This window comes from Medicago sativa, chromosome 8, assembly GCF_051527215.1.
Source record: "Medicago sativa cultivar Bolivia chromosome 8, Bolivia_mono, whole genome shotgun sequence".
Classification (NCBI taxonomy): domain Eukaryota; kingdom Viridiplantae; phylum Streptophyta; class Magnoliopsida; order Fabales; family Fabaceae; genus Medicago; species Medicago sativa.
Window position 1 is genome coordinate 51,546,497 of NC_140756.1, and position 11,326 is coordinate 51,557,822.

Genomic DNA, 11,326 nt, shown 5'->3' on the forward strand with positions numbered 1-11,326 from the left:
ATAAATTCAATCTAATATACCGACACGTGTATTCGTGCACACAAACTTATAAAACTTATTTAATATCTAACCCGGGCAACGCCGGTCTCTAAACTAGTAAATATGAAAGAGATGAATTGAGAGGGAGGAGTGAGAATTGGAATTAGAAAAAAATCATGTGCGAGAGGGTGTACCACAATATCATGGAGACCAAAGCAATCTAACTGTTAAGATCTTAAAAAAAAACTTGTCCATGGTGGAACATATTGAGCAAGTGGTCCATATTAGAATTTGTCTAAATATAATATTATCTTTTGTTAAAAAAGAAATAAAACTTTGTGATAACTGATAACAAAAAAAATTAAATAAAAGTAATTTTGATATAATCAATTTAGAAATTATTTTTAGAAGACTTTTAAGAAAAGGCTATAAATCAAGGATGAGAAAACATTCAAGTTGAAAATTATTTTGCATGTTAAAACAATTTTTTTAATTAATATGGTCAAAAAGACATGGAACAAAAATCTTAATTATTTTAAAAAATTAAATGTAAAAATCATTTTTCAGATTTTTTTAATTAAAAATGATTTTTTCTATTTTAAAATTTTCCATCCAACTAATCTATTATATTGAATTATTTCGATTTTGTCCTCGTGAGCTTAGCTCACTGGTTGGGACAATGCATAATCATAATATATGCAAGGTCCGAGGTTCAAACCCCGGCCACTACCAAAAAAAATATATTTTGATTGTAAAATTTTTTTCTAAATTTTTTTTATTTACGAAAAAATCTGAATATTTATCTAATTTTTTAAATTTCAGAAATGCTTTTTGTGATTTTTTTTATTTAAGAAAAAATCTGACTTTTTTCAATTTTAAAATTTTTGGAAAAAAATCTGAATATTTTCTAATTTTTTAATTTCGGAAATTTTTTAATGTTTTTGCTGATTTTTTTTATTTTAGAAAACAATATTCGGAAAAAATCTGAATTTTTTCTATTTTAAAATTTTTGGAAAATAATCTGAATATTTTTCTAATTTTTTAATTTCGGAAATTTTGTAATGTTTTTTCTGAATTTTTTTTAGTTTAGAACAAAAATCTTAATTTTTTTCGATTTTAAAAATTTTGGAAAAAAATCTCAATATTTTTCTAAATTTTTAAATTACGGAAATTTTTTTATTTAAGAAAAAAATCCGAATTTTTTCTATTTTAAAATTTTTGGAAAAAAATCTCAATTTTTTCTAATTTTTTAATGTTTTTTCTGAATTTTTTTAGTTTAGAACAAAAATCTTTATTTTTTCAATTTTAAAAATTTTGGAAAAAAATCTCAATATTTTTCTCATTTTTTGAATTCCGGAAATTTTTTTCTGAATTTTTTGTTTACGAAAAAATCTGAATTTTTTCTATTTTAAAATTTTTTGAAAATAATCTGAATATTTTCCTAATTTTTTAATGTTTTTTCTGATTTTTTTTATTTTAGAAAACAATATTTGGAAAAAATCTGATTTTTTTCTATTTTAAAATTTTTGGAAAATAATCTGAATATTTTTCTAATTTCAGAAATTTTTTAATGTTTTTTTCTGAATTTTTTAGTTGAAAACAAAAAAATCATAATTTTTTTCGATTCTAAAAATTTTGGAAAAAAATCTCAATATTTTTCTAAATTTTTAAATTTCAGAAACTTTTTCATTTAAGAAAAAAATCTGAATTCTTTCTATTTTAAAATTTTTGGAAAAAAATCTGAATATTTTTCTAAATTTTTAATTTCGGAAATATTTTAATGTTTTTCCTGAATTTTTTATTTTAGAAAAAAATTTAATGTTTTTTTGATTTAAAAAAAAAACAGAATACTTACAAAAATATTAACTATATATATTAGTTTTTCCAGTGTTAATCCATCTCACATCAGTTTTTTCACTATTTTTATGTTCATGATAATTGCACTCAAAATTAGGAATCATTACAAAAAATATGACTTCAGTAAAAATATACCTCTACGGCCATGGAAGCTACCCATTTTAGGAAATATTCTCCATCTTGTTGCAATAAATCCACCTAGAAGATTAAGAGATTTAGCCAAAAAATATGGACCCTTGATGCATCTTCAACTTGGTGTGATCTTTTTCATTGTTATTTCTTCACCAGAAGTTGCTAAGGAGGTTTTAAAAACACATGATATTATCTTTGCATCAAGGCCTGATCTTCTTGCCACAGACATAGCATCTTACAATTCAATGGATATAGCTTTTTCACCTTATGGTGATTATTGGAGACAACTTAGAAAGATTTGTGCTATTGAGCTATTAATTAAGCACAAGAAGAGTCAAATCTCTTTGGTCAGTAGGACAAAAAGAGATCAATTCTCTCCTAAAGAAGATTGCTTCAAATGAAGGATCAGAGTTCAATCTCACTGAAGAAGTTCTTTCAACGATGTATACATTCACTTCAAAGGCTGCATTTGGTAAGAAATATTTGGAACAAGAAGAGTTCATATCAGTTGTAAAACAACTTATAAAACTTGCTGGAGGGTTCTATATTGGTGACTTGTTTCCTTCAGCTCAATGGATTCAAAATATATCTGGATTGAAGCCTAAGGTTGAGAAGTTAAGCCAACAAGTAGATAGGATACTGGGCCATATCATCACTGACCATAAAGAGACAATTTCAAGAAGAGAAAACGAAGGTTTCCCTGAAGCTGAGGAAGATCTGATTGATTGTCTCTTAAAATTTGTGGAAAGTGGCAGTGACATGGATTTTGAATTAACTATTGATAATGTCAAGGCTATAATTCTGGTATTCACATTAAATATCTCTTTAATTTTTATATGTATTAAGTGATTTTAAATTGTGGTTGCAGTTAATAAACTCCCCCAAGAACAAATTGTTCAGCACCTGATTTCAATTCATAGATAGAACAATTCTTGGACGGACTTTATTTACCTGGTTAAACTCCGTATTATTAGGGTCAGTTATCCCCGAGAACCAGAGGGTTATTAAAACTGTGAACTTGTATATTTCAGGATGTGTTCTCTGCTGGAAGTGAGACTGCAGCAACTACTGTTAATTGGGCAATGGCTGAGATGATAAAGGATCCAAGAGTTTTGAAGAAAGCACAAGCTGAAGTAAGAAAGAGATTTAATAGGAGAGGAATGGTTGATGAAGCTACGATTGGTGAGTTCAAATATTTAAAATCAATCATCAAAGAGTCATTAAGATTACACCCTTCCGTTCCTCTCCTTCTTCCCAGGGAAAGTCGAGAAGCTTGTGAGATTAATGGCTATCGTATACCTGTCAAAAGTAGAGTCCTAGTAAATGCTTGGGCCATCGGAAGGGATCCTAAATATTGGAAAGACCCAAATAAGTTTTATCCTGAAAGGTTTATTGATAGCTCTATTGATTTCTTAGGAACTAATTTTGAGTACATTCCATTTGGTGCTGGTAGGAGAATTTGTCCCGGTATGAACTATGGTTTGGCTAATGTAGAGCAGGTCCTAGCATTTTTATTGTATCATTTTGATTGGAAACTTCCCAATGGAATGAAAAACGAGGAATTAGAGTTGGGAGAAGAGTTTGGAGTTACTATGTCAAGAAAGGGTGACCTTTACTTGATTCCCATTACATCTCATCAGTTGCTTGTAATCTAAAAAGAAGGAGGTTTTGTGAAAGTTGTACTACCTGAAGATTGAAATGTTATGTTACCTGTTGTTTAGAGTGAAATGTTATGTTACATTCTGGATTTACCATAAGTAGCTTATTTATACTTGTTGTTTACTGTTTAGAATGAAATGTTATCTTATTTTCATTTTAGTCCATTACTACAATTTCTTCTTTTTTTGAAAGTGTTCATTACTACATTTTCCTTTTCACAATACTGCATGTTTTATTAATTTGAATGTAGTCGCTTTAATCTTGTAGAAATCATATGTGATTTTTCTGTAATATGTGGTTTTGGACGGGAGGCCCTAATACTACCCAAAAATAAGGGTCTACTAGTGGACCATTGCAAATGACCTACTATATCTTTTTACCCTAAATTATTCCTTTTCCAAATCCGTGTGTTCAAGGGATTTTAATGACTTTTTAAGATTTTAAAGACTTTCAAGATTTGTAATTTGGATTTCAACGGATTTATATCCTAAGATTTTAAAAGACTATCAAGATTTCAAAAGGTTTAAATTAAGAAGTTAATTGTGTTTTTCCTAGATACTTATGGGACGTTTTTAATTTTTCCAACATTTTACTATACTATTATATTCATTTCTAAAATGTGTTGTAATAAATTTCTGCAATTTTTTTTAAAACGACTCTATGTGTAGACCAAGGAGACTTCGTTGAGCCTTTTCATATTCCACGTAGGATTACTTTGTTGGCTACTTCGCGGCACCATTAGCTTGAGGATGTTCGATCGAGGTAAAGCTTTGTTTTATGTTCAAGTTTCTTAGGTAGTCCCGAAACTTGCGATCGGTGAGTTGAGTTCCAGCTTTGGAGACTATGAGTGCTACGATTCCGAATCTTGCTAAAATGTTTCTTTTATAGAATCGGAGCACGTTTTTGGCCGTAATCTTCGCTAGAGGTTCAACTTCAATCCATTTTGTAAAGTAATATACTGCCACAACTAAGTATTTTAGATTTACGACGGATTTGGGAAATGGTCCCGTAAGGTCGACTCCCCACCACGCAAAAGGCCAAGGAGAAGTTGGTGACGTGAGTTCGGCCGGTGGAGAGATATGCATATCCGCATGTCTTTGACACTTATCACATATATTAACGTAGTCCTTCGTGTCTTTGAGCATGGTGGGCCGAAGTATCCTGCCCTTAAGACCTTTTTAGAGAGGGCTTTTGCACCAAGGTTTTGCCCGCATATGCCGTCGTGAGTTTCGGCCGGGGCTTCTTGGGCCTCATTTAGTCCAAGACATTTAATTAGCGGTAATGTGGAAACCTCTTTTGTACGGGGTTCCTTCCACTAAAGTGAACGAGTAGGCTCTTCGTTTTAACTTTGTCCTTTCCTTAGGGTTCGAAGGGAGTTCTCCACTAGTGATATAACGGATTAATGGTCCTCGCCAATCTTGGATCTCTCGAGATCGCATTGACTTCGTGGAAGTAAGCTTTTTGCCTTTGAACGCTTGGTTCTATAAGGACTTCTTGGATTACGGTTTTGTTCCCGTTTGTTGTTCGCGTGCTAGCTAGTTTGGAGAGGATATCCATTTCGGTGTTTTGTTCGTGGGGAACATGTATTATGTCGTCGGAGTCGAATTCCTTCATTTTAGCTTGCACCACTGGACGTATTCCTGCGTACATTCCTCTCGGACTTGGAATTCACTGGTGACTTGGGAAGCCGCGAGTTGTGAATTTGTACAGATTTTGATTCTTTTGGCTCCCATGTCTTTAGCGATCCGTAATCCCGCCAAGAAAGCTTCATTTTCTGCGGTGTTGTTCGTCATTGCAAAGGACAATCCTAGGGATAGTTCGATCACAATTCCCTCATCGTTTTCGATGATAATGCCCTCACCGCTTCCTTTTGATTTGGATGATCCATAGACGAATATAGTCCATATTCCTTCCTCATTCTCTTCGACCGGAAAGTCATCTTGGCTATGAAGTCGGCGGATGCTTGGTGCCTTCGGTGCCTTCCGTGATTCATAGTGTATGTCAAATTCGATAATTCGAGCGACCATTTCATCATCCTTCCGGCGACATCGGGACGACCCAATTTTTTGGTACCTCGTTTCGAGTCCTAGTAAGGATTTGTTGGTGAAGTATGTAGGTTTCTATCCCTCATGTGTCTCTCGATAAGGATGACACCGACCGCTTCGAAGAGACGAGAAAGATAGAGGTATAATGTTTCACCTTCGTCCGGTCCGGACAACACCGGTGGTTGAGAGAGTGAGTTTTTGAGATGCTTGAGTGCATTTTTGCGACGAAACGAGAAAGTGAGGTTAGCATTCCGTTGAGTGTTTGGATGCACTTTTTCATTTTGGGAGTGGGGAGTTTCGTAAATGCCGGACATTTATCGGGATTAGCCTCAATTCTTCTCTCGGTCGGATAGAAACCGAGGAATTTGCCCGCTTGTATTTCTCGGGATATAACCTCATGTTGTATTTTACGGTTTGATCGAATACTCTTTTGAGATGAGTGACATGATTGATTTCAGTTTGGATTTGAAGATCATGTCATCCATGTAAACCTCAAGAATATCAAAATAAGCTCTTTGTTGTACACTTTGTTCATCATGCGTTGATAAGTGGCCCCCGTGTTTCTTAATCCGAAGGGTATTACGCGATAGTAATAGTTCATTGATTCGGTCGTGAATGCAGTTTTTCTTCGTCATCTTTAGCCATAAGTATTTGATAGTACCCCGAATAGGCTTCCATGAATGACACTAGTTTATAGCCAGGTGAATTATCAACTAGTTTATCTATGTTAGGAAGAGGATATGCATCTTTAGGGCAATCCCTATTGTGATTGTTATAATCAACACACATACGCCATTTTCCAATAGATTTTTTGACAAGTACAACGTTTGAGATCCAAGTTGTATACTTGACCTCATAAATGAAATTTGCCTCTATGAGGTCTTTTACGGCCTTTTCGGCGGCCTATGCTTTTACGGAGACTACTTCCAACATCGCCGAGCTACAACGCTAACGATGGGCGGTGACGGGCGACATTGTAGTTGATGTTGGGCATGTCGGTTGCGCTCCATGCGAAGAGATAAGCGTTCTCCCTCGGACATGCTATTAGTTATGCACGAGCGACCTCTAGGATCCTCTTTCCAAGTTTGAAGCACTTTGTTGGGTCATCCCCAAAGGGAATCGGCTCGAAATCTCCGTCGGGAATTGGTCAAAGGATTTCCACATTGAGTGGGTCCTTCTTCGCTCTTTACGCTAAGATTTGGTGAAGCGTGGATCGAGCTCAATCGTATTGGAGTCTAGTGTACTCGTAGCGGTTCCCCTCGTCCTTGGAGAATTACTCGCAGGGAAACCGAGTTCGGAGTTTATTTGTCTACAGGAAACATCTTCGAGCAGCCTCGATGTCACCGTGCGGGGTAGTTATGTTGATGTAATCCGCATGGTATTTCGGCTTCAAGTGGGCAATTGAGCATGCGGCCCCAAGATGCGCCGGTCCGGTCCTCCCAATCATGCGATTATAGATGGAGGTGCATTCAATCACCAAGAATGGGATCTTTATTGTTTTCTTCCCATCCCCTTCCCCAAAGGATACTAGAAGTTCCACGTAACCCCACGAGTTTGGTGGAAGAGTTGTTAAAGTCGTAGAGTTCGGTTCCAACGTAGGGGGAGAGGTTGCTCTCCGTTAGCTTAAGGGTCTTGAATAGCCCAAAGTGTACATTATGTCAATAGAGGCCCGTGTGTCTATCGGGACTCTTCGACATCGACGTTGACCATCCCGGCTTGAACAAGCAATGAGATGGCCGAGTTTGGTGATCGTCCGGTAACTCGTGGTCATAAAAGGCCAATGGTGGTTGCCCCCATTTTTGTCTTGGGTGGACTAGATGGTTGACGCTCATCGGCTCCTCGATCTTCCTCTTCATGCTTTCCACGGGGAGGGTAGAAGCCCCAGCGATAATGACATTAGTGATGGGGAGGCGTTACCATGAGCACACATACATAGTTACATCCATGTGCTGCGGGAACTTTTCGAATTGTTCGACTAACATGGCGACGGCCGAGATTCTTTTCTTTCCCATCGGTTATAAGTTTGACGGCTTGTCTTTCCGGCTCGTAGTTCTTAGTGAACCGCTTGAGTCGTCCTCGTTGTATGAGCATTTCAATTGCATCCTTCGGATGGATGTAGTCGTTGGTCATGTGGTCGTGACATTTGTGGAATCAACAATATTTTGTCTTGTGGACTCCCTTTTTCTCATGCTAGGGAGCTTTTGGTGGTTTGACCACTGCGTCCTTCGGCTCGGCTACAGAGATCTCGGCTAAAATTTTCTCCCTGGACATTGCCAAAGGAGTGTACTACGTGAAGTGGCCGCCGGGTCCTTTACCTTCACGGGGGCTTTGCCTTCCTTGTTTTTCTCGTGGAAAGGCTTTTTAGAGGATTCGGCGGTAGGTTCCTCCTTGTTGGCCTTGTTGAGGCCTGTGGCATAGACTTCTTCCTCATATCGGATGTAAGTCTTTACGATCGCGAGGAGTTGATTATAAGTCTTCCGGCGATCGCGGCGAACAGCCTTCTTCACGTCTATGCCTTCGTGCGGACCTGCGGTGATGAGGTCTTGTTTCAAGTTTTCATCGGCACCTCGTACATGGACAACTTCTTTATGGAACCTCTCGATGTAATCTCCGAGATGTTTGCTTCTTCCTTGGACAATGGCTTCGAGGGACCCACTGTCTTGGGTTGGGTTCTCGAAACGGTGAAGTGAGTGGTAAACTCATGGCGGAGGTCACCCCATGTGTCTATAGAGTTTCTCATTAAGTTTTTAAACCACGTTATAGCTACTTGTCTCGGTGTTATGACGAACAACTTGCACTCGATCGCTCCTCGTCTTGCTCGGTACGTGAGGACAACCTCTATGTTCTCGATGTGCTCATCCGGGTCCGAAGTCCCGTCGTATGAGTCCATATGGGGTGGTTTTTCCAATCCGCGAGGGATTGGAGTCTCTTGGATGCGGCGAGTGAAGGGGTCTTAGGTGTAACGACCCCCTCGGGCATCTCACCTTGGTGGAGATCTTCTTAGAGTGGATCTCCTTAGAGGGGAACGTCTTGGTAACCTCCTTCTCGTTGATCGCCGGCCGCACTGAGATCTACCGCTCGGGGAGCGTCCGGGAGATCCGGATCGGGACTGGACCGGCGGGGACTCCTTCCTCTTCGTTACGCCGTGGGGAAGGAGTGTCACGGATGTGGATCATTTGCCTATTTGATCGCTCAAGTTTGGCAATACGTTGACATTGCTCCTCGGCTACGTTATTTGACGTTTAACCATTGTTTACACCGATTTTTGGTAAACAACCGCCGGTTTAAAATTAATTACTTGCAAGATCAACCAAGTAAATCTTAAGGATATATTGTGTTTGTTATTTTCCGTAAATTTATGATTGTTCTTGAAGAACTTAGTAAAAATCGAAGATAACCGTCGAATTCAACTTAGTTAAATCCGTCGAAGTTACTTGCAAAAGAAAATAAGAGAAATTGCTTAAAAGAAACAAGTAAATTGCAAAAACATTTAAGTAAACAAACTTAAATTGCATTGATTCAATGTAAATTGGTCCACATTTTCATACATTGTAACTTGTGACTCGTTTCTCTCTTGAATGTGGATAGTTTGAGCGTAAGTTTTGTGTATGATTGATTTGTGACATGTTTTCCCTATGAAAAACTACTATTTATACTAGAAGAATAACTACCTACATCAAAATTTGAAACTATAACTTCTAAAAACGGATAAAAGATATCTGTTCGATTTGAATTTCAAACATTTGGCTCTTTGGAAATATCCATTGTCCGACTTCATGTGGAACCACCTTTCCTTCAATGCCTTGTGCTTGTCGAACTTAAACCATACCTTGAGCATTTCTATTAAGTCCAATCTTTCGATCAATCATTTAGATGCGAAAGTAATGCGATTCTTTCGATCACGAGGTCAACTCTATCTTGACCGCATTTAAGATAACCTTTTAAAAATGCAAGCTAACAACCGTGCGGAGCGAAGGTTGATCTCGTGACTCGTCGTGTTGTTGGCCATCTCCTCCGGTTGTTAGGGACCAAAGAGTGGTCGTTTCGGAAACGGGATCTCCACATGAACACTCGTTGGAGTGGTTCCTCTTCGAGGGCTCGAGCGGGAGAGGGAGAAGTTGTTCGTCCGTCCCGGTTTGGACGTTGGACAAGGCTTTGCAAACGTGATGCAACACCGTTGACAGCCATGATTTTATATGTGAAAGCTTTAGTTTTTTGTATATAAAAAATGGGGAGAGATTGTATTTCCCGCGAGACGGCGCCACCGATCGTACTCGATCGAAGGTGGCTGCCGGTGCTTAGTAGAGGTGTAACCACCGGTGAGATATTCGTGGGGACGTGGGAAAGAGACGTTACCGTTCGTTTGAACATGTCTTTGTTGCTCCGAGCACCCCCGTCGCGAAGAAAGGGTGTGTTGCGAGTAAGTTGCCAAATGTAGCATTTGAGCTTGGTTTGTTATTGGACCTAAGCGGTTAAGCCTAGATCCTTGACCGGTCCAGAACACATGTTTTAAAAAAAAGAGATGTATAATATTATAAATTATTGTCATAATGTTAATTTTTGTTTGTTTTTGAAATAAAATTAAATTGTGTTGTCAAATCACAACTGAAATTGGATCCCATGCAGTCAAACATTTTCTCCGATCACGCAGTCCCAACATCGGTGATTGTCCGTTCTTAGTTAAACATTTCAAACAAAACATATATAGTTTTTACTTTAAAATTTAAAAAATCAAACTTACACAACCATCCAATCTTGATCAGACGACCACAAATGTGTGACGGTCGAGACTTTCGAACTGCAGTAAATCCGGATTGACCACAACCTTGGTAATTAATGTTAGCCACCTGGTATCTTTCAAGTTGCCAAACTGTCCCTTCTCTACAAACATTAAGTTGCCCACACGTTACTTCAGAAAAGAAAAAATTGGTGTTACTTTGTCGGGCCGTTTATACTTTCCTATCCTTAGCATTTTGTTTGCATTTAATTAGTAGTTTAGTAGATGTTTTCTGAAATGGTTTGCAGATATAAGTAGGTTGGAAAAGTGTCAAATCTTGCTGCAAATATAGTCAATGATGGCTTATGGAAACGGACTAGAACCATCCCTATAACTCATGCATTTTCATTCTACAAAGAAATTAACATGACAAATTGATCATCTATGAAATTTTAAAACTTTATTAAAAATGGTCTTGTTGTTAATTTATAGCGTTAGAAGCTATAATATGACAAACATGTCACATTTAACATTCCCACATCAATACAATCATCAAACCCATTTGGGTAGGTTTGGTAATGTTGCCTTGCAACCTTGGAGCATGCTCCTCTCATATTAGTTTACAAACGGAGTAACATATTATATATATAATTATTGTTGTGAATTCGTTGAAAAATCACACCAATAAAATACTTGATGTGTGGAGCAAATAATTAAACAACTAAAACAAGTGGGTGACAGTTATAAACACAAACAAATGTAGAAAACAGCGAGAGAAAAAAGAGAGAACACACAAAATTTATTTACCCAAGTTCGGTCCAATACCGATCTAGTACGGGGAGAGAGCGGTGTCTCCGTTCCACTATAATGATGAATAACTTTACAAAAGAGATATCAAAGGGTTACAAGAATAGGTCTTCAAACCTAATTCTACCCA

General features: G+C 37.4%; 1 pseudogene across 1 annotated transcript; it reads left to right on the top strand.

The window, feature by feature from the left end:
• Window positions 1-1,889: 1,889 nt before the first annotated feature.
• On the top strand, window positions 1,890-3,728 carry LOC146899402 (cytochrome P450 71D11-like; annotated as a pseudogene). Its single transcript, XR_015021543.1, has 2 exons — window positions 1,890-2,772; window positions 3,000-3,728. The product of XR_015021543.1 is annotated as a cytochrome P450 71D11-like (transcript).
• The last annotated feature ends 7,598 nt before the right edge of the window (window positions 3,729-11,326 follow it).